Below are 24,907 nucleotides of genomic sequence, written 5' to 3' on the forward strand. Positions count from 1 at the left end.
CATCTTAGTTTAAAAGTAAAGAAAATCACAGGAAAATAACTGGACAGTTGGAACGATCGATGCTGCTTGAAATGTACTTGCCATGTAATTGAGATGCATTCTCGTTCTGTAGCCATTTACTGATCACATGAGAACGATGATTTGTCATTTCTACTTGCTTCAAATTACTAAAGGCAATTTAATTTCTCTCATGGAGACAACACATCAGATAATGTGAACATAATCAAGAGGTAACGATCTGTGGCTCTATGCACACACACACTACAGTTACCAGCTAAACAACTGCCTACATATAGCAGAGGGACGGCAATGCAAGACATTCAGAGCCCCAAGCACAGGGTTTCCACCCAGGCAATGACATTTTCAACTGAGTAATTTAGCCACACCATGCAACTGCATCTAGATTTTGGATGAGGCAATGCTCCATCTACTCATTCTCATATCTATCTGTCCATACCTGGGCAAAAACCCAGCATCTGGTGACCACTATAAAGCGTAGACATGTTCCCTTCAGTCTTTTATGGAATTGGTATGATGGTAGTATCTCAGCATCTCAAAAACCTCTCAGCCAATGCTCCTCATCAATTAGCAACTGCAAAGTCATATGCCTTCTCTAGGAGAACTGCAGCATGTAAGGAGCCTAAAGAAAGGTACTGGGTATTGGCATTACATGAGGGTCTTGTATTTAGTACTGTATTTACAGTTACTTTAAAATGTCTGATGCACCTGACAGTATGTTATTAGGGACAAGATTCTGATTGCTTTGGCTATACAGGCTGAGAACAGTTCAAAAGTACAGTTTAACCCTCTCTCTGATGTATTTTTACAAATGAAAGTTAAGGAAAAGTTGCTACCACACCTGCTTCACCTCTTGAAATGCCGGTGAATTAGTCCATTGAGTTTGTTCTCTGCTGCCTATTCCTTCTCAAGCAACCTTGCCACAAATAAGAGTAACATGTAAACTAGCATATTGTGCTCAAAGTTTTGTGCTTCTTGGGGTCTGTGTTATAAAACTGGAGAGAGGGAGGAAGTATCTGCAAACATCTCAGAGCGCACATGGATGAGGGTCTGGGGAGCTTCCAGGAGAGACTGAGAGAAGAGGAGGAGGGTCAGGCTGGGTGCTGTACTCTGGGCTTCTGAGCTCACACATCCTTAGCTAGCAATGATTTATTAAAACTCACTGTATTTTTGTTTCTAGGATGAGTAAAAAATGGTGATGGGGGAAAGAAGATACAGATACACCAAAATACCACTCTGGCTTGCTTGAAATCTCAGCAGTGTAGTGAGCAGCTAAAGCGTACACTTTCTTAGTACCAAACTCAGTGGTTTACCTGTGCTATGAGTCAAACGCCAAACACACAACCAAGTCCTGAAGCGTCTCTATAGAAGTGGAAATGGGAGGTTTTACGGCACACGTGCGTGGTTCTCAAATGGTGCGTCATTCTCTGCTAATCAAACTTTGCCTTTCCACACAAGAGGTGAAGGTCAGTTTGGGTTCTTCTGTTCCCAAATAATATAATTCACAATAAATTCCAGGAGGTCAATCCTCTTCTCCAGAACAGAGTTATCCCATTCCTTTCTCATTAAATCTATTAGATTAACTATTCCACAATAGGTTTGCCCAAGTTTCACTGACCATGATGTGGCCCTAGCACTATTTATTCCTTGTTACTGATGTATCAAACATACAGTATCAAGTAACCTTTCAGATCTCAGAGACTGCTTTTGGTCTGTTGCTTACAGATAGAGCAGATCTGAAGATTAAGTGCTAATACAAAGTAAACAGCACTTTGCAGTACCACTGCTCTGGCTGCTTTCAGAATAGCAACAAGATTTAAATGCTAAGAATGCCATCCTATTTTTTAATTGACTTCTCAGAATTTTTATTTTGTGAAGAATAAATCAAAACGAAAGCCAGACTGAAAGCCGCAATGCTATAAAATGCTGAAACAAAACATTTGGCAACTACTAGCAAAGAAGCTTCAAGAATGTATTTTGGAGCATAGCAACCGATGAAGAGTAAGCTGGCTTAAGCTTTGAAGTTAAAGCTTTCAGCAATGCTTCTGATTTCTAAAGAATACAATAGAAACAAGGAAAAATTTTTTTTAAAAAAAAGAAAAGAGAAGGAACCAAACCTCAGGCCTAGTTCAATGCTCAGTGAATTGACTCACTGGGAAAGACACCCACACAAAGCGAGCAGAATTAAGTCTGTTTGCTCAGAAATCAAGTAACCACGGCTAATCCTTTTGCAGTATTATCCTGTTTCGGCCTTTAATAAATCTGCTTTAAATTAAAGATGTACCCAAGCCAAGAAACATCCCCTTTGATGTTTTAAATGGCTCAAATAAGCTGTTTGCTGGTAAAAGCTCAAAATATGAATTCTGAAGCTGAAAAAAATAGTCATTTTTCTGTGCTGAGAGGCTGGCGCCTCCCAGGAAGGTCAGAGCTTTTAGGATCACAACTCTTAAGCGCCTCAAGCATTGGTACATCGTCTGCCCATGCATAAAGGGAAAACAAGCCAGTTACCCAAAAGCAGCTAATTCCCTTGTTTTATAACCCTTAAACACATTGTCTGGGTAATAGAACAAGAAATTTTACATTTTAACTGAATGCAGGCATGGAGCTTGGAACAAGGTAACTAAATTAGTGCAAATGATATTTTTATTTAAGCTTGCGTAATTATCTATGAGTTGGTATAGCAAACTAAGATTTTCTTGTTTCCTCTTCCTGTCAAGAAGACAAATTTCAATGCTTGAACTTTGACAGATAATTCAAAATGCAAACAACAGAATTTTCTGCTGTTTTGATTTGGCTGAAGAAAGAAGGATTTTAAAAATAATATTGGCTTTACATGTAAAACGTACAACAGGCAAGCTGCACTAACAACAAAAGTAATCGGGTTGTCCTTAGTGCAAAGGTAACTGTAGACAGAGAAGTGTATGTAATTGATAGGGTTTTAAGTTCCAACCATCACATGCCAATTTGTTTGATTTGGCAGTCATAAATCTGATTCCAATCAAGTTAGAAAAGGAGCCCCGTGATTACCATCATCAAGATTGGTAGCTTTCTCCCAAAGAACAAATACTGTATTCACAATCCCTACTTATTGCCGACTTCTTTGCAAGTGTATTTTCTGCCCAAAGCAAAAGCGTTCATCGCAGTAGGGCAAATCATCAACAGATGGCTCAAGAACAGAAGGCTACTCAAACTTAGTTGCTTTATGCTTTGATCATCCCCTTCAACGCAAGTTGTTGCAGATTTAGAGGGAGAGTCCTGTGAACCTCCTGGAATTTTCCATAAGCTACATAACTACGCAGATGTCCGCAGGTATCATGGTTAAATAACTCACTGTCCCACGGCCCCTTCTCGGTCCCCTGGGTAACTGGTCTGGCTCAACAGGGTTAACAATGGGAGAAAGCCATGTAGCTATGAAACACAGCGCCCACTCTCACCAGGATGTGACCATGACATTTGTCTCAATTTCCACTTTTCCCTCAGCCTTTCTCAGCCACGCGACCTTGATCTTGTAGAATTTGAACGATGCAGATGCAGGAATTATTTTCAAAGAACACAGGGCAGGAGACCCTTGTCTCAAATATGCATCTTGCAAAATAATTCAGCTCAGTGGGCACACACCTTCTAGGTCCCACTGAAGTATTTAACTACTGTCTGTCAGTTCAATTACTGAAGCGGGGGGGGGAATTACTTAAAACATTTTTAATTACATTCACTCTAGAACAAATAAATACCTCCATTTAAGACAAGCTGAATTACAACCTATTCTGATTCCTTGTAGTTTTCACCTGGAGCGGTACATATTATTTCCCTCCTTACCACCTTCTGAATTCTCATTAACCTTTCTGTCAAGTTTGCGTTAAACATGTCTTGTTAATTCACCGTGTTCTTTGAGAAATCTGACATAGAGATGACAAATGCTTATCTAAAAAAGCCCTTCTGATTTAATGAAGTGCATAACAAGAAACAAAATTCTAGTTTACAACACAGCTTTGATTTCAGCTTTGCTACTTCAGAGAGTTCAACAACAAGAGTGTCTCTGAATAGCCTGAGCATCCATCCTTAAGGAAGCAGAAGAAAAGGTCATGGACCCTGAAGAAATCTAAAGGCTTCAAGAACATCCTACAAGATTGAAGCATTTTTACTGTTCTAATATGACATTTTACAGCATATATGCCTCCTAAATAAAACGCCTTTACAATTAATATGCACTGCTCTTATTTTCACAGTTACCATTAGGTCAAGGCACTAAACTTCTCAAGAAAGTTTATAACCTTGTGGACATTTCTTGTGAGAAGTGGTTGCAATGCTGGTGCAACACAAAGCACAGCAGGAACACATATATTCAGGTATTTTTTGTGAGAGAAATATTGTATGTTCTAGAAATACAAGCAGCTAACAAAGCATTTGTTAATCCACCAAAAAGATCCCAAATTTAGTTTGGCTAGTATAAATGTGCTATATCTATCTTACTAAATATTTTTGAAAAATATTCACTAAGACAATTATGCAATAAAATTGCCGTTTATATGCCTCCTTTCATCTACAAAGGAGTCAAAGTCCTATGTATTTATTAGAGTATAAATATATATGAGTATATATTGCTCAAATGCAGCCAGTTCTGCAGCAGGAAATATCAAATGCTCTGCACACGATATAACAGGTTGTTCAAAGGAAGTGATGATCTTTAAATCCAGAGAGATGATAAACAACCAGTTAACCAGATTAGAGTACTGAACATACACTGTAATACATTGGGCTTTCAGACTTCTATTTATGGGCTCTTAAAAATTCAGTCCATTGTAGCATGACTTTGTAAGACTCTTACGTACCTTTCTAGACCAAGCAAAGTAGTTCATGGAACCTATACCAAGCAAAGGAATTAACAGACCCCATGTCAGATGCTCACAGACCACCTGTTAGAATCCCCTGCTTGCTTAAAAACATAAATCAACCAACACAGTAATCCTTCTACAGAAACTCACTGGTTCAGACTACAAAACTGGTTCTTAAGAAATCTCACGCTTGTACTGGAGAAGCACTTTTATTGACCTAGGTTGGTGGTGAGAGGTACTAGATGTGATAATAAAAATAAAACTCATGTCTCTTAGCACAAAGAATGGTTGGAAGCAAATTATTTGAAGTTGGAAAAGCCTATGAGCAACAAAATCTGTAAAAAACAAAACCAAAACCCTTATAGCTGAATGCTACCGTTTTTTTACAGAAGTCAAATAATTTTCCCACTCATTTCTGCTAACAGTTGCACATAATGAGGCACATCAACTCCTCAGTTTTTCTTCAACTAACAAACAAACTTAAAATCCAACAATTTTACATTAAGACAACCACAAGAGTGGAACTGCAAAAGGTGTCATATAGTCTGGACGCTAGCAAAATTACTAATTCTTGGGATTAATATATTCCCAGTCTCCAGCTGGCCTCTGTACAGATAAGGTTTGTGGCATATATCTTATTATTCTTCAATATAAATTCATTAAGAATTAGTGAAACTTATTAGTAAAACTTTGATGTTATTTTCCAAAGAACTCAGACTCCAGAAGATTAAAGGTATTTTCCTGCAAGGAGATGTACAATGACCTCATAAATATTAGTAGGCCCTTTGAACTGGAAAATGCCATGTCTTCTAGCTTCTGCGTAATATTACAGGACTGTGCAAAATAAAATACAAGAACATTCCTGCTGAAGTTTAACTCTTTAGTAGCCTAAATAAAACTGAAGTTTGACATCATATGTCCATACTTCAAAAGCCCATGAAAAACATTTGGAGAATGCATTTACACTTTTGAAAGGGATTCAGCCCATCAGGCTAAGATTATTTCCTAAAATATAAACAGCTCACGAATCAAAAGATCTACCTAGATAATAAATCAGCGTTTTTCAAAACAGTGGTAAATAACCAGTTATACACCATCGATATTTGCACTGTTTAATCAGCAAGAGATTTATTTTTGTATTTTTTTGAAACTCCCTTTGAAAAAGCTACTTTCATAGAACAACACAGCAAAGCTCTCATGTCTAATACCATGCAATTTGTTGACTAGTAATGCATTTATTGGTATGTGCACTTTTTTCTCCATTTACCGTTTATGTCAATGTTACATTTGTTCCAAATGGCTGAGCTCAAGGCCAGTTGCAGCAGTTCACGCTGCTGTGATGCTCCTGAAAAAAAAGCCCCTCGCAGGTCTGAGGCATTCCTGCGTGTCCTCAGAACTCAGAAATTACCCTTCTAAATGGCAACACATCACCCTTCCTGCAGACTATAATAATAATACTGTAAATTACTGCTGGAACTCCATCAAACTAGAAGTCAAAGATGACTGCTTTTTTGGAACTAGTTTCTGGAATACTTCAGTACTAAGCCTTGAAACCATTTCTTCCAGTTGAAAAAAAAACTGGATGCGGTTTCTGCCTCAGTACCCGAGTTGTCCAGAGGATGTCACCTTTGAAATGCAAGGAACTGAGGCAACTTCGCTCAATTCTTCCTTTTACAATTGAAACTCCAAGCACAAACTTAGCCCCTGCTCAGAGGAGAGGCTGAAAAATTGGGTCCTAGATGCACCAGTGGCTGAACATGCTTTGGATAGACACTATAACGTCACCTTTCTTCATCTGGATTTGGAAAGCGTCTAACTCCCTGCAGAATCAATGAGAGTGAGGTTAATGCACCTGATGATTGAGTTATTTTGCCACATAATTAATATCCAAAGTGACTGATAAGAGGTGTTTATAGAGTTGACACATTGCAAGTGTTAAGAAACCACTAAGTTCTCAGGCTGGGTATCTACCTGTTTGCCACACACTTTACAGAGTAGTCCTCTTGGTCTTTTAGTGCTACCAGCTACCTTTTGAGCTGGTCCTGGAAGGACTGTCTTCAGCATTAGAGGGTTCAAATGTCATTTTGGCAGCAATATTTTTCTCTTGAACTTTATGGAGACTGGGAGTATTTTGATGGATGCCCATCCTTGAAGATAGCAGGATAAAGTGTGAGTTATTTTAGCTGTTCGTTAGCTCACGCAATCAATGGGACATGTATGCACATATATTGAAAAATTAATTGCATTAAAAAATTGAAAATAATGTAAATACTAATTGCCACTATTTAGTACAGTGACTGAAGCTACTATCAGAAGACACTGAAATGAAGAGTCATTGCATTGATTTAAAGCAATACACTTAAGAGACTGCAGAGTTCATCTTATTTTGTAGCACCTGCTCCTTTGCCCTGGATAGCATGGTTGGGGTGTCCGAGTCCTCATTGCCATGGGGGAGAATTATTATACTAAGTCAGTGAGTATCGGCCTCCATCTCTGTGGACCGCAGCCTGACCAGCGCGATGGGTGAAGCCTCACTGCCCTTAAGCATTCTCCTGGTCTCTTGGTTGTCTCCCCTCAACAGGGAGGTTTCCCCTCATCAAGGTGCTGAGGAAGGGGACATGATCTGAACTGTTCTGTTCAAAAATGAAATGAGAATGGGTGAACCGTGCTGAAGGATGACAGCAGCACACAGAAGTCAACTGCAGCCCTGTGCATGGGATCACCAAGGAAATCTCTTCCCCAAGCATTGCACAGGCTGATGGCTGGAAACTGAGGGAACGTGACTGATTTGCACAACTCCCTGGGTAGAAAAACATATAATTCAAGAAAGATTAGATTGTCACAATTGCCCCTGACAAGAGTGCCTGTTTAGTGAGGCCTTGAGCCTACATTTCAGGCTAGCACTGTGTTCTAGCCAAGACCTTAAAAATATTCGCAATACAGGCTGTCACCAGTGCTACATTTCCTTGTCACTCTCTAAGTGTGACTGATTTGCCAAGATCAAGCCTAAATTCATGATCAGCAGCAAGGGCAGCTAACATGAATTATACAACTGGCTGTCCTTCCTTGCCTCATAGTTACTCTAAAGAAAATCCTTTCCCTGCATACATATTTGCTTTTTACACCCACATCATATTCTGTGTGTAACGATGCACGACTGCTCAGCTCATCTCACTGCCCCCTTCTTGCTCCCAAAACAAAGATGATGCTCAGTAACAAGGAGGCATTTGGCTATTAAATATCAAAGCCTGTATTATAAAATGTATTGATATGGCAGAATGCCATGCCATGGAGAAAAACGGGGGGTGGAAATAGTGATCATTTTCTGAAGCGAGTTTAGCACCGAGGAAAGTGGTTGTTTGCTCAGTACAGCTCTAGACAGGCAGTGAGTGCAGTGCCTGTGCAGAGAGCTATGGAGGCAGAAGAGCTCTCCATTGAAGATAAGGGGGGAAAGAAAGCACAAAACCAAGGGGATCAGCTGATTAGAGGAAGGAAGGAATAGGAAAGGACCTTTCCCCTTCTCTCTACCTTTCCAAAAAACACAGATACAAAGATGACACTAAAGTTATTAAGCAGACAAACAGTGCATCCAGGAAAAGCGTGAGAAGTCAAAGAATCAGCTTTTGAAACTTCTAACAGTGGTATCCAAGAGCTGACCAGAAGCAGAGGAATGATGGCTGATATGGAAGAAATACAAGAATATCAGATTTTTGGGAGGTGGCAAATGAGTCTTCTCCCAAACCCAGGATACAGCCCAAAGCTAAAGGTGTGAAACAATGGAACAAGAGATGAACAACGAGCAGAAAAATCCAGACAGTGCTCTCAGCTCTCACAGTAGTGAAAGATGATGTCTTGAGCATGTTAACAAAGCAATAAATCTCACAGAGTAATCTGCCACCCTGAAAGCACAGTGTATACTTAGTCTTGAGAGTTTTTGCCCAGGGGAAGAAGATACTGGAGTTTCAGTGTCAGCTCACATCTCAGATTCTCTTCTAAAGGTATCTTAAAGGGGCTCACTCGATTTACCGGTAAACCGCAAGATTTGATACTGAAGTTGCACAGTGTCTTCTCTGCAGAAGAATTAAATGATAAAATTTTACACACTGATGGACTGGGTTTCAATCACCATGCCAATGTAGAGATAATCAGTGATAATGAAGAAAGCTTTTTTCCTAAGCCATTTCTACAGAAGTTTATAAGCTTGCCTGCAGTTATTTGGCAATCACCAGGATTATTCAAAGCTTTCACCCTCTGGGCTGTGTGGGGTCTCATTCTTCCACTGACAACACCAAGAAGTTTATGATAGCGTATCAAAAGAAAAGCATTAATAAAAAAGGCTTCCAATTAATGAAAATGGAAATAACGACAAAGACGAGACCTTATTTTTTTTTTAGGATAAATAAAAGGAGAATTTTAAAAAGTAACTTTCCTGTAACTAACTAGTTATGGAAAAGAAATGCTATAAGTAATAAATGAACAGAATGAATGATAAGATTTAAGCTTGAAATACCAGGAAACTATAGCTGACTGTCATTCAGATATTCTGTTGCATTAACCTGGGGGTTGTTCCATATGGCAATTTTTCTCATGTGATTTTTTCCAACCAATACAATCATTGTTCTTCAGTCAGAGATCAGCCTAGGCGTTGCTCAAAAATTATCTACTATTTTCCAGTTATGATTTAGGTCTGAAAACTCTAATAAAATATATGAAATCAAACAGAAGAAAGGAAGCTGAAATTTAGATAGCAATAACACCAAATTTATCATAGTAGAAATATGAGTCACTCTCACCTGTAAACCCACAAGCATTTTTCATCCCTTCATTCCTGAATTACAGATATCGCATCATCTAAACTCATGCATTATTTATACTTTTCTATTATTGCAGTAATCTGAGAAAGCTGGCTAAAAAGTCTAACCAACTTCTTATCAAGCATTAGGCTGTATTTCAATATCACAGAGCAAATCTATGGCAAGTACCTTTAGGATCACAGCATCACTCTTGCAGTGGCATATTAGGCACTTAAGCAGTCCCAACCAATGTCCTTTGTGCCCTCAAATCCTAAACCACCTTTTCTGCTCATTGCACAGAGCTAAGTAAAGAACAGCATGGAACAACTCATTATATTTTGTTTTGGTGCTGTGAGCCTGTAGCACAGATGGAAGCTGTTTGCTGCAGACTGAATTCAGATACGTCTTCTGCTTAATCCTAATCCATAGTCACAGCCATCATTTTTTATATTATTCATTTGATGGATCTAATATTTATCTGATACTTCACTGTACTGCATAGCAAGAGCTCTCTCTGTGTAGGACCATACGGGCTCATAACATTCTCGCTTCATAAACGCATTCTGAATTAATATTTGCACACCCCATCTCCTATTTCCATTTCCCAAGGAACAGCTGCTTTTTCCTCTTATAAACTCTATAAGACCCTAAGAAATAGATAAGTGAACACAACAACGAGTGAGCACAACAACAGTTAAATGCCCTCAACCTGCAGCCCGTACCTTTTGGCAGCAGTAGGAACACTTAGAGCTGCAAGACTGCATTCAATATCCCCTGTAAGTAAAACTACTGCTGAAAAGAAAGTAGACAAACATCTTTGAAGACTCAAGTGTTCCCATCTGACACTCATTTTAAGCACCAGTGTCTACAGGACAGCTTTATCAAAAACACTGATATTCTACTGAAGTTGACCACAATTTGCATGTGAAAACCCAACAGGCTGATGGTGCCTGCCCTTGTGGGAGGGTGCAGAGTCTCACTCCATCTCTGGTCCACAGATGAAGTGAAATCCCAGTGTCTGGCAAGAGTAACTGGTTAAAAGTTGTTGAACGAGTAACGATGGCAGCTTACAGCAGTTAAATCTAACTTCCCAGTGGTAGGACACTGCCTGCAGATAGCAGCGCTGACGTGTCCCTTGCCACCACACACAGCGGTGCACCCCACAGAAGCACAAGCCCTCACCCTGCTTTCTCTTTAGCCCATATTCATATTTGGGCTGACCATGTTCTTTGCCTCCCAGTGCCTTCTCCTGGGAAAGGTGCCTTACAGTGGGCGAAAGCTACGTCAGAGAGCCTGCAGGTGATGTAACTCGCAGTCTGAAAATAAAGGATCAGGAATATCAGAGAAGTGTTCAAACTAAATACAACAAGATTTAGAACATGCTTTCAGATTTAGGGAAAAGTGTAGTCTTTCAATTACTGCTCTGGCATTTACAGGCTTAAAATGAAAGACCTTATGGCACCCCATCAGAGAGTTATCCAACTCAAAAGGGTTTTCTTTGCTCAGTGTTGCCTGTAAAGATAAATTTAAGTAATAAATCACACTTCTGATACTAACCCTCCTCTACAGGCTCTGTGATGACAGATTTCAGTTTTGAAAACACAAAGAGGTCTCTGTAAAAGCTACAGCATTCCTCCTCCATTTTCCGTACAGAGGTTTCTGCTGGTTATTTTCTACTGTTTATTTGTTCGTTTTAACTGAAAGGCTTTTGATACCAACTTCACCAGAATCACTTCATGATGTGCATCCTGCAGTCCCAGCACAAACCAGACCATATTCCAGCCTAGCGCAGTGAGTGCAGCAACTAAAACAGCCTTTCATTTCAGTCTCCCTGCAATTTAAATTGGCTACAGATGATCCGTAAGAGTCTTCAATCTTCACACTGTGTCTTACAGCATTTAGCCCCACCTGGGTGGCAGGTGCCTCTTTGACATACCTCTCTTGAGAATGTTAAGCACAGAGACTTTAAAATTGGAATTTCTAGCAAGTAGCTTTTATTTCTATGAATGGCAAGATATTCCCAAAATAACTTGAGAATCTGAAGTTAAGAGGGAAAAAGTCCATTAACAAGTTGAAGCCTTGATTTAGAGGAGGCTTTTAGCACTTTATCTTATCTAATTTGTATTCGAAAGACAGGTGATTTTTTTTTTTTTTTTTTCAAACAGCACATCCACAATCCCCACTAAGAACCCTTGCAAATGAAATTAATTATTTTGTGCTTTCTGTGGAGTTCAGTTTTATATCTTTAGATATCCTGTGTGAAATTTATATGGTCCTAGTGTTGCTTTTGCCTTGTAATGATGCCATTTACACAGATAATTAATCCTATAGATTAATTCTATTTCTTACTTTCAGAGAGGCAGCTAAGAGAAGTAATAACAATTTATGCCATTTTTATTTGTGATCTTCTATTTACAACTCTGTTATAGTTCGGTCAACATAAAAAAAGTTGCCCACAAAAACAAGAACAGGCTGTTGATTATGACCTGGGTCAAGAAGCCTTGCAAGTTGTTATTTATGCACTGAATCTTAATGAACAGGTGGATGTAAAGTATACTTTAATTTGTATCTGAACGTGACTAAAGGTTTGAGAATGCCATTGGTTTGACAGGCAAAATAAGTGATTATACACTCATTTTAGGTTTAAAATATCTGGGGACACAGACAGTTTTCACATTTCTTTTTAATATCCTATTTATTTCACTGGAAGTTCATCTCACTCCCATGTGCTATTGTTGGCTATAAATATGCAAAGCTCACCATTGTCCTTGGACTTACCCTCACATTTTATCACAACTACATTCTGAATGACACCAAAAGACAAAATAATGTCACACACTTGTGACACTGGATGTTACGAATCTATTCCTAGCCATTGGAGGAGCATGAAGATGACAGGTAACAGGTCGTGCTGATCATTGTCTTTGCCTAGTAAGTAATGGAGCAAAAATAACAGAAATTGGAATTACAGGAGCCAGTTTTTCTCATCCACAAGGGAATTAACTATACCATCACCTACGGTATGGTCTCTTTTTAAGTTTGACAGGCAGTACTGTATATTTCTGGATATGTACCCTTGCCAATGCCTCAGTTCGAGAACAGTTTTCCTTTCCATTTTCTCTCTGAAAACACCAGCAGTTCTACTTTTACCTTAGCTCAATATTAAAACTGAAGTGTTACCATCCATTTCTGTTTGGCAGGGTCAATAGTATTGGTCCGTGCAGATATAAATCCTACAGGTTGAGGTAGAATCCTTTTGTTGATAACTTGAGTTTTAAATTTAGAGGTAGCAGTAACTCCAGCTTCAAGACATTTTGGAAAGACAAAGGGAGAAGATGAAAAGTATCTCAATGTCTACAGTTTAGCTTTGGTAATAGTCTCATCCTGTGAAACAATACTGGAAACATTCTCTACCTTTTGTCCTTTGTTCACCTGTGCCCAACATTTATATTAAGTTGGCTTTCTTACAAGCTGAGACTTTAAAAGAGAATATTTTCTTCTTTTTGTATTCTCAGTCTTGTGAGCAATAGTGAAAACAGCAAAAGTTGCAAACAAATAAAATTCTTGATGTTACAATAACGCTTTGAACTAACCGAGTTAGCTCAGACCACATAGTTGAAAAACAACCGCACAAAAACCTAAAGCCAACTAAGTTTCTGCTGCATCCTCGTGAAGTGGGCACAGTTATGGGTGCTGTGGGCTCTTAACTGTAAGATAAAGTGTCCACAGATATCTTTATTTGTCACAGACCCTGTCTGTGTGACAAATGCCCGAGCGAGAGCAACCTGGGACGCAGAGGCCCTCTGTTCAGAGCAGTGCACACGCTTTGCTGGGATCCATACTCACTGTTACACAAACTGGCCTTCAAGTGAAAACCGTCATGCTTTATGCAAGTCTCAAGTTCGGCCTGTTTCTCTGCAAAGTACTCTGTGTTTGCTCACGCTTAAGGTGCTGAACATTTCCCCCAGTCTCTGAAGGGAGCTGCTCTGTGGCGGGAGAGCATCCTGCGCTGCCACAGGAGAAAGTCATTTTTTTGGAGCTGCTATTGGAAATCTAGCTATGGATTTCCAATCTTTAGATCTGTTTTTTGCTTTAAGCATGACGGAGAAAGGAAGCTGCTTCAGAGCATTTACAGCCGTAGTGGAAACAGGTTTTTATAGACATTACACTGCATCATCCTAAGCCAGGGAAGTGTGAGAAAGCTGTGGAAGCGATGCACTTTATCACGTGAGAGGACAGAGTCACCAACCACCTAAAAAAAAAAAGCCAGATTCCATCTCTTCAGTTAGCTGGACCAATCTAACACTTTGGTTAGCTCCTAACTGGAACCAGATTATTAAAAAAGAAAAAAAAAAAATTAAAAAAAAGTAGAAAAGATTCACCTAAAGCCAAAACAGTACATAGTGACAGGCAAAATGCACTACATGATGTGATTATATGTCTGTAACAAAAGAAATTCCATGCCTCAGCACAAAATATTAAGACTACAGGCCAGTTTTCAAGACCCACGCAGTGCATGGCCACAGACAGACACGCAAGAATAGGACACAAATATTCCCCTGCTGACTGAGCCCCATCAGCAGTTCCAGTTCACCAGCCCAGAGCTCACGTGGGGGTGGATGCAATCAGCAGACGACACACCATCAAGCGGGGAGCATTTGCATGATGCTGCCGTGTATCGCCCCAGGACACGAGTTCTATCTGCAGAGGTTCCTGCAGGGTGAACTCTACCAGGCTGGGCTGAACCCCAGATTAGAACTGCATCCTGTGACATTTACCTGTCTTTTCTGTCCTACACAGGAACTAGAAGAGGCAGCTTGAGTAACAGTGTCATCTCTCCTCTGAAAGCCTCTGCTTTTCTATTAATAAATTTCTTGCATTTTTGAACTCATTCTCATCATGGAATGCAAACGAACAAAATGCCATGTCTATGCCACTGACTGAAGAATGTCATCATATTCCCCATTCAGCTGCTGAAGTTTTTAAAGGCTCGTTACCCTGTCCGTGATACCCAAGAAAACTTTTCTTTAAAAGACATTTTGGCACACTCTCTCCCTCAAATCGCTCATTTAAAATAAAGCCTTTTTAGATCTGACAATGCAGGTTACTTAAAGTCTTTTGAGATGTCTGCTCTATCAATCTACAGAAATTCATACCAAGATTTCACAACCAGCATTAGTGATAACTAGGAAACTTCCCTTTCTCCTTTATTTCCCTACCTTTTCATCAAGATCTCTTGCAAGAAAAAGTGAATACAGCTGGCTAGACCTAAAATGACCCACTTCACATTCTTTTCTCAGTTTGAATAGGTAACAACAATGGAAGACAAAACTTGTGTTAACAAGAAAATAACCTCCACCATCATGCACTTGGAACAAAATGCATTCCCTTTTCTTCTAGGAAAAAAAAAAAGAGTATATTTACAGAATACACTACTTTTACTAGGATTACATTACAGAAAACTAGAAGAATGTTGTATTTTTTACTGTAATCCTTTCTCCCTATGTATTTCTAGACGCAACACATTAAAATGGGTAAAAGAAAAGCTGATGCCATTGGAAAACATTCCAAAACAATGGAAACAGAAATTAATGCGTATAACTACATAGATTATAAACTCTCTTCTCTGTTTTCCTCTATTTATGATGAAATTAACCCAGATGGTGGGAATGCAACTAGTTAAGCTGTTCCTGTTTTGTGTAGTATTACCTCTGGGGAAAAAACCCCTCAGAAGTGGAGCCCTTGGATTCACCATCATCCAATAACCAGTGACTGGGCACAGGCCCAGTACGTATAGAGTTGTTATGCAAACAGTGAAAACAAGTCCAATTTTTCTATTAATTTATGTGCAATACATCTTCCCATCCACACTATAATATTCTCAGCATTCTTCTTCCTCCATCCCACAGACTCTATTCCAAGACCATCAGTTCCGAATCACCTCCTACACCCTCTGCCGCCAACTGCTGCAATGCTCCCAGATCCTCTCCACAACCCAAACTCCCTCCCGACATTTCCTGTGTTTTGATGAGGTAAAAACCTTAATGTAGGGAACCTGAAGGTATAAGGAAATGGAGAGGATGTGAATAGCCCTTGAAGGGAAAAGACAAAGTCATCTGGTAACAGCCCAGTCCTTATAATACCATCAAAAGGTAATCTGGACGATTCCATGTTTTGAAGATTTGAAGGACTCTGTCCCATCTTCACAACTTCCCTTTGGCTTTTTTTAAAGCACTCCCTTTCTACTCAGGAAGAATGGTCACCCTGCAAGTTATCATTGAGCAGGTTCTGGCATTTCTATATCGGGCTACAGATATTCTGAGGCCCAGACATGTTCCTCTCTGAATTTTGCCTTGGAATCCGTGAAAGTTCAGAGAAATGATTTTGAGCAAAACACAGTGAGCTCAGACTGACGTTTCCCCATAAAATGCTCTCATTGGAAAATACTCATGACATTCTACCTGCAACAACTATCGCAATATCTCCTCAATATTAATGTGTACAATATCAATGTGATTTCTAGCAGCAACTAAACAAATTTAATGACACAATTACTTTGTGCATGACTATTTAAAACCCAATTTAGTTGCACATCTATACGGCACAGACTTTTTCAAATATGAGAAATGTCTTCACTTGTGCACTTCATGCCACACTGCCAACTCATTGAGTAATGTCAACACCAAGATGCATTTTCTAGTTATATACCATACGGGCATATTTGAGCATGATGCATAATATAAAGAAGATACACACCTAAATCCTATTATCGTTAATGGAAACTATGTGCATTGCACCTCCCACATACTGTTTAAAAACTATGCCCCACAGAATAATTTTAAATAACTTGTATTCTACACAGTATGAACCTGTTATCTAAATAATATTCCTTTGCCTACTCTATTATAAAGAGACGAGAGACAGTTTACAGAGAACAAGCCTTATGGCTTCGATCCCTTTGAGTTTCTAGCATTTTCTTTTGAATTCTAGAAGTGAAAAACAGTCTGTATCATTCCAATAATCTAATTTTCCAATCCACCTTCATTAACATTGCTGCCTGAAGCCAATTACAAATGCCTTAAGGCTTCCAGCCTCATAAGCATGGTGTGACAGGTCAAATTTTATTGTTTGCTCCATCCATCATGACTGACATAGTAATTCAAAGTACATAAGGTACAGTCTACTCACTGCTGCTTCTTTCTCCCTGTGCACCTGCTGTAACTTTAATGTAGAAGCTTATTAATAAAGTACATCATCTTCTGTCATGCAGTGCTGGCTTCTTCCACACATGTGAAAAGAAAAGGCCCCAAGTTATGCTTTTCTTTCAGCAGCATGTAATGTTCTCTCTTTTGGGGTAATGTGCCCAAGCAAGTCATGGCTGGTGACGTGTTTCATCAACAAATATATTTATAAGTCTAGCTCAATGTGGTAATGAGAATTAAAAAAAGAATTCAGCTACAGAACAACCAACACTAAGAAAAACAAAACAAAACTTTTGGCGTGATCTAGAAAAGTAACCAAGATTTTCCTTTACTGTATAAAACACAGCTGATAGGCCTACACCTTCCAGCCTAAAGATGGGCACATAACTTCATTTTTCAAGACGTTAATGAGATGCAGTATCATTTAATTCAGTAAGACTTCAGCACATATTTATTTAAAAACACTCCCTAGAAAAAGGTTGTTTTTCTGAGTTTGTGGAATACTGAATAGCCAACAGTGGGCACATTACATATTCAGACTTCTAATTACTGGCAGTAGCTACCTGGGTGCCTAAATAAAAAACATTCCCTTCAACACTGTAGAAGCTTGTAAAAGGGAAGGAGAAAAATCATTGACATTCTAAACATTATTTCATCCCTCTGAAAAAAGCATGTATGGGCAAATCAGAAAGGCATAGGGAGAAAACATTTCCTGTGATGATTTGCCCGTCTTCAGCATTGGTCTTTGGTATGTAAAGAAAATCTGTGCCCTCCCTGCTTTTACAAAACAAAACAAGAACCCACAAAACACCAAAACCAGGCAGAAACAAGAATCTAGGTTATTCTACTACGCTACAAAGTGCTGTAACAAAATCCCAAAATATTAATTGTTGTTTGACAATACCTTGGCAAGAACTATTTTAGAAATGTACGACTTTCCCACACGCACCATTCCCCAAAAAAGAAACTCTGATGGGGGGTGTAATCTGGTAACACATAACATGTAAACATAAGGATCTGCGCTATCATATGGCAGGTCTAATTACTAAGAGTTCTAGAGTCTCTCATTGGGTAAACATGAACATAATATATCCAATTTAGGACTCACTTAAATGTATCTTCCTATCACTTGAATTCTAGTCAATTTAAAAAGAGTATAATAATAATAAAGCACTGCACCACTTCTGTTTGACTTAGAGTTTATTCTCTTGTGGGAACATGGGTAAAACTCAAGACAACAACCACAAAACCCTCTACTTCTGCAGCACCAAAACAATGAGCTCTTTCTGTTCCTTCTAAGAGCTGTGTGAGGATCAGAGCCATCTGGGAAAACTGGTGTGTAAAGAATTTAAGGGAGTTGGATGTGAAAGGAGCAACCTGAAGCCGCCTGAAACTTCATCTCTTCCCGTTACTCAGCGGTGGTGCACGTTTGTTGGAAATCTGAAAGTTATTTTATTCTGCACAGGTTCTTATACTGCATTTCCCAGCATGATATTCATACATCACTACAGCAGCTACATATAGAGAAGGGCTTTTTAGGGAGTTTAGAACAGCATTTTCTATATACCCAAGTTAGTAAAATAATATGAAGAATGAATTACCACTTGTAGCAACTTGTCTAATAGACACATTTTACTGTGATTTCCCCCAGATTCTGTGGGCTTAAATTGATAATTAAAACATTCAACTTTGACAAGCCTTAACTATGGTAAAATAACAGATTCGGGAATTAAAGAAAAAAAAAAACAGATCTAGAAACTGCCAAAATATGTTAATTGCAAAGAACCCAGTCTGTGCAAAGCCAAATTGTTTTGGACTGACCAATGTTAGAATATGGAGAAAAACTAAAAATATCCTTTCCCTGCTAGGCAAGGTTAGAGAAAGGAGATAAACATTGCCATACCCAAATTAGACCAACTTGCTTAACCCATAGCTGTTAAAACTTAGAGGTACAACTTCGGATAAATTTTGCTTTCTGTCAGTGCCTTTTGCTCGCTGGCCCCAGTAGAATTGAAGTGGTGACAATTTTAACTAATCTCTCTTAAAAGAAATTATATAATACCAAGGAAGAACAAAGGCAGGTTGTAGGCCATCTAACTTTGTCCCTGGAACACCTCAATTAAATACTCAATTAAAAATCCTGACCAGCTTGGTCAGAAAAATCCACAAAAATTAGTCATGGTGCTGCCATGTCTTTATACAGACACATTTGATTTAACACAGATACCACATCCCTCCCCAGTTCCTAAATCATTCAAGATCTTTTCATGATGACTTCAAAGTAGCTCTCTCAGTACTTTAAGAGAGAATACAGATTTTTCCAAACTATGAAATAGGAAAACGTGAATTGCCCAGCATCACAACACGTCAGTGGAAAAACTGGGTAAAGTACCAGATCTACCATGTACAGGTTCAAGAATGATATATAATACTACATCAGGCCTAGACTCTGAACTGAGAGCAAAGAATCGAGTTCATAGATTAAAAATACGAAGATGAAGAAAAAGAGGAGGGGGAGAGGAAAGACTAAATTTATTCTTGCACCTCCCACCAATAATCTCTAAATTTTGAACAGGGAGTAAATGCATAAAGCTGATTTAATTTTCTTCTCCATGGATTTCTTTAACCATACCCTACCTTGTCTTACTCCTTCTGTCTTTCTTTCCCTCCCCCCACCATCTTTCCTTAACTTTCCTTACAAAACAAAACCAAAGCTAAAAGTGAACACAGAACTCAACCCAATTCTCCAGCTAACTGAGGGCAAGACAGGTCTTAACACTTGCTAAACCTCTGCTGAGCATCTTGCTTTCCCTCAGAAATGGCATTTGCTGTGTTCCCAGGACGGCTGAGTCACGTTGCACAAACCGCGGGCAGGGAAAGCAGAACTACAGCCCCTAGAGCACAGGTAACCCAGCTGACAGTTGGATTATGAAAAACCAAACCATGTTGCACTAAACATTCAACACTTGGACACTTTAACAAATACTTGTTAATTGTGCTTCTGAATACAGATTCCTAATTAAACGTAGCAGCCCTCACGTTGTACACATTTAACTAATAGTGTCTCATTATTTTGGTTATTATTTTTTCCTCCCAATTCAAGATTGTAGGAAATTTCTCTTGCACATCCCTTAATATCAAATTTGTTACCTAATGTTATGACAACAGAATGTAATTTTTGCATTTTCAAACAAAAAGAGACATGATCATGGACTTAATTAGTTTGCAATGATTTAATTAAAATTTGCACAACAACAATGTACCTAATTAGAAGCATAATAATTATACCAACGTACCTTTCCATCTTTGAAGGGACCATTAGTCATTGAGGTGGTATGTTTTGTAATTTAAGATCATCCTTATTTTCATTTTCTGATTAGTTAAGTGCAGTCATCATCATGTTCAGGTAATTGCTTTATTAACAAGCTTAATTAAACTTCCTATAAAACTGGCAGCTACAGAGTTATTCTTGTTAATGTGTTCCTGACAAAAACATTAACTAATTACATTGCACTCTTTACAGGGCTTACTTCACAAGCTTAATTCATCAGTACTTTAAAGAGCTTTGAAAACTCTGACTGCAATATACTGTGGAAGTGCTTTGTATTGTCAGAGTATTAAACAAAGCTGTTATACCCAGGAAACAGCGATTTCTCTTTACGAAGTTTTATAATATGGGCGAGACCGGCCATTAACCAAACACGTTAACCTGAGCGAGGACCCATGATTCTGTTTCACACTTTTTTACTTGCAGTATCAGTTACTGAGCATCTCTGGAGACACCCAGGCACAGCACCACATTGCAGTAATGGTCCTCAAGAACATGCCACATAACCCCTATTTCTGCCAGGCCAGTAACATTTCCTCCACTGCTCTGCAAATGAAATGACTGTGTCAGAGAATCCTAATCCCTTGTAATCGAGCTGGATGGGCACAGTCAGTTCCCAGAATCACCAGCACTGTAATTAACATCAGCGAAATGCTTTCTTTCAAAATGCAATTCCACAGAAAGCACTAGAACAAAGAGCATAACAGTCTGAGGATTATCAAACGGCGCAAACCAGCGAGATAAGGCTTTTGCTATTTTGCCACATAACCTGTATAAATGGAAGAGTTTTATTATCCAGTCAGGAGTAACTGAGACATCACTTTAAAAGAACAACAATTAAAATGCATTTTATGTTACTTTCCTGGAGTTGAATCCTTAAAGATTTCTTGAACTTTATATGAAAAGAGAACATATCAAAGTCCTTCATATTCCAGAAGCCATACTGACCACCATTCCAAACCAAGTTCTGCAGTCTTTATTTTAGTTTAAGGTCTGAAACTAAACTTTGAAGGGGTAGAAACTAAAAATGCCAAAAAAAAAAAAGAGTACTCAGAACCTGTTCAAAAATAAATTTCAACCCAAGTCAAAGTTGAAATGGAAAAGGAGCAATACTTTGATGAAATTAGTGTGTTAGCTCCAATATCAGCTTGCCTTATCTAAAGATATGATTGCCTCCACTTTTGCATAAGAATCCAGGAACCACATTAGTTCAGGGCTGTGATCCCTCAGCCTACTATCCTGCCAAGCTGCAGACTCTTAAAAGTGAAAAAACTACAAAGTAGTAAAAGAAAGAGCAAATTAGAAACAGAACACATCAGTCCTGCCAAATGACCCCAGTCATCCCAGCTTCTGGTAATCACTGGCTTAAGGACTCTGTGTGTGTGAGAGGTTTACCAGCCTGCAGTGGATCCGTTCTGCATGGATATATAAAAATCCCATTTGTATCTTTGTCTGGCACAGTATTGTGCTGCAGTGAATTTCACAATTTTATTTTGAGTGGAAAAAATAAGAATACTTTATTTTGAAGTTGCTGACTTATAATTTAATTACATCTTGTTTTACTAAGTACAACATTCCTTTTCCAATATTAGTCATGATTTAATATAAAATCATGCTGAAGTGCTCTAGTTAATTCTGTTTCCTTGCTGATTCCACACCTGACAGCAATTACTGTCCTTCTCTGAGCATCTCCTAGTTCTACCATGCCAGCTTTGAGATGAAGTGATGATAACTGAAGGGAGTGAGAAGTCCAGGCATTTACAGAAAAACAATGTTTTGTGCTTGTTCTCAATTCCTATTTTAACACTTTATTCACATTTTTGCCTGGCAGTGATCATTACTATGTCTTCAGAGGAACAGACAGGATTTATTCTAAGATCAAGTGGCTAAATAAGAGCCTGTGATACGTGTATTTGGTTATTTTCTCTTAATGCAAATCATTATGCATTTATTGACAGCCAAGTTTCATCTGCATTTTACCAGTCAGTCATACTTCTGCAATACCATTTCCTTTTAATTTATTTTTACCCCAGTTAACAGTTCAAAGAATAGAAAGAGCAATCCCTGCACAAACATCACTGATTATTTGTGTTGAACAGCAGCCCCTGGTCATCAGCAGAATGCTTTGATGCTGCTCTGCTTGGCCACGAATGCTGAGCCCAAACCCCATCTCCTGCCGAACCCACTGCTGCACTGGCAGGAAAAAGCAAGAATTCAACCTGGGCAGGCCAGATCAAAATGCTGGTGTGTGCACATACACCACCTGCCTGCCTGTGTCAGTACATGGACAATGCACAATTTCAGAAGACTTTTTTCCCCTGAAATGCAGTAGCTACTCTGCATCTTTTGTTTACAAGCTTAGAAAGAATCCTTCCGCTTGCCCAGCGTTATCATTATGTGGTCACAAAGCAGCTGGTGCAGAGCCAGAGATAAACACATACATACAAACACAAAGTGGTGTGGTGTTTGCCCACACTCACATGTCTACCTTTTGGCATTTTCACAGTCAATACCAGAGCATGCCAGCACCACAATGCCAGAAATAATACTTGCCAACAGCACTGCAGAGGAAATAAGATTACCAAAGAAAAGCTTTGATTTTAGTGACCTAAGGGCAAGAAAGAAGGATCATATTATTTGGTGAAAACTAATGGTGAATTTGAGGGAAGCAGTTGTATTGTGTTCTTAAAAGATAGCAGAAACTCATGATCATTACTGACTATAAAATGGAGGGTTTTTTAGGACATTTAAATATAGCATGCAGTTTACATGCTCTGTCCAAAGTATTTTCACTTCACTTCCAAAGCTTGTCTTTGGAGGAAAAAAAAACCAAAACACCACAACAGATTTTATAACAAATTGTAGAGGTGCAACAATGTTCTACAGGTTACTGTAATAATAGAATCACAGATTACAAGGTACTGTATACAGCAAAGAACAATCGCACTGCTATAAGCATCTCTTATTTAGTGAAGGTGAAGCAGACATGCATCCTCTCACTAGGACTAGATGTTACAGAAGGATTACCAACCGGCACGATACTGGAAGACCCTCAAATAAAAAAAAAAAGCAACTAGAAGTATGCAATGTGACAAGCAATGGCTCCTGTGGGACAGTACTGAAAAAGCAACAAAATCTGCCCAGCAGTAGAGAATGTGGGCAAAATCTGTGGAAAAGAAATTGCTGTTCTTAAGAGACCAATAAGATGCTGTAATTTTAAGTTGCCAGGGCAGGAGCAATTGATAGTTAAACACACAATAAATGGAGGTGAGACAAAGTTGCTCCAGAAAAAATCTTCTAAAAGTCTCCTTCTAAAAAAAAAAATACCCCTCAAACAGAGGCAACTTCTGGGAGGTATGTCTTTGGTAGTCAAGCGTATCAGCAACAGGAATTGTTTGATGTCTCCATTATAGCTGTCAGGCTTATATCGTAGTCACAACAGTTTGGTGAATTTATGACATCAGCAGAACTTCTGATTAAAACCATTTGGATCTTAGAGTAAGAAATACAGAAGGTCAAAAAAAGACTCAGCTAACAGGGATGCAGGTTAAGATGCACAGAAATTGGTTCAATATGGTGACTGAACATGCAATGAAAGCCATTTACTACAGAATCTTGTATACTCTCAAGAGTTCAGACCAAAAAATTTGTTTTCAAAATGAGCCCAATCGTAATCCTAAATACCAATCCTAAGTTACTGTATTACATACTCCTAGACAGTATGAAAAGCAGTAGCTTCTTTAACTGGCAACTTGGAGCTCTTTTCCTATACTTTGCGTGTGCAAGTATGAGAGAGTTTTTGCTGATTTTCTCTTCTGGCCATGCAAATCCTTCCACCAGAATAGAAGAGGCTTAAATGAATTAGCCAGGTCAGCATTTTAATATTTGTATTCATTGCTGGATGTATTCAAGCCGCCCAGCTGAGAAGGGAATGTAGCTGCAATATCATCACTGTTATATCACAGCAGAGAAATTTTCCTCTTGAACACTTCATTTTCCTGGATTTTTGGAAGCTATTTTTGGATTTTAAAGAGTAGTTTTACATGCAGTCAAACCTTACCTTACATGCAGGAAAAGAAGAAAACTTCGGGAGTATTCCCTAAACATGACTTCCAGTGCCTGAAGTGCTGTTTATGGAACATGTATCCCAAACATGGAAGGATTTATTTGATAATGAAAGATCCGGAGCGCTGAATGGCTGTGAAGCCAGTTTTTTTTAATTGAGTCAAGCCCTAAGGTGATCATATTTTCTGTACAACAGTGAGCCAATTTACCCCCACTGGGTCATGGGAATTCTTTTTATGTTGCCATATATGCTGCACCTGGCACACCACCATATTAAAACTGGGGTTTAGATGTATTTTAATATGTTACAGTGAAACTGCCAAGTTATTTTACCATTTGGAGACCAAACCTTAAAAGAACTATCCCAAATTCCTCTTGTCCAAACGAGCCCATCTGATCAAATTAATTTTTCTTCTGTTGCATCACCAATATTGAAAGTGTTCTACTTCATTAGCAAGAACAAGCTATTTAGAGAAACATGAATCCCACAAGTCATAAGGCTCCGATTTGTCATCTCATTTGCTGTTTGTCAAATATGTAAAAATCTACAGTTATCAGCACTTTTCGCATACAGATATACCAAGAACTAAAGTAGACTCTAATTTAATTCTGCCTATTAATGAAAGTTATTTCATCCTCCTACTACAGCCTGGAGGACCACTACTGACA

The 24,907-nt window shown here is 38.8% G+C and overlaps 1 protein-coding gene across 2 annotated transcripts in view; it reads right to left on the minus strand.

Moving 5' to 3' along the window:
• Window positions 1-24,907, minus strand: part of SPOCK1 (SPARC (osteonectin), cwcv and kazal like domains proteoglycan 1) — a 291,932-nt gene that overhangs the window by 69,428 nt on the left and 197,597 nt on the right. The gene's annotated exons all lie outside the window — the stretch shown is intronic.

The sequence above is a fragment of the Caloenas nicobarica genome, chromosome 13 (assembly GCF_036013445.1).
Source record: "Caloenas nicobarica isolate bCalNic1 chromosome 13, bCalNic1.hap1, whole genome shotgun sequence".
NCBI lineage: Eukaryota > Metazoa > Chordata > Aves > Columbiformes > Columbidae > Caloenas > Caloenas nicobarica.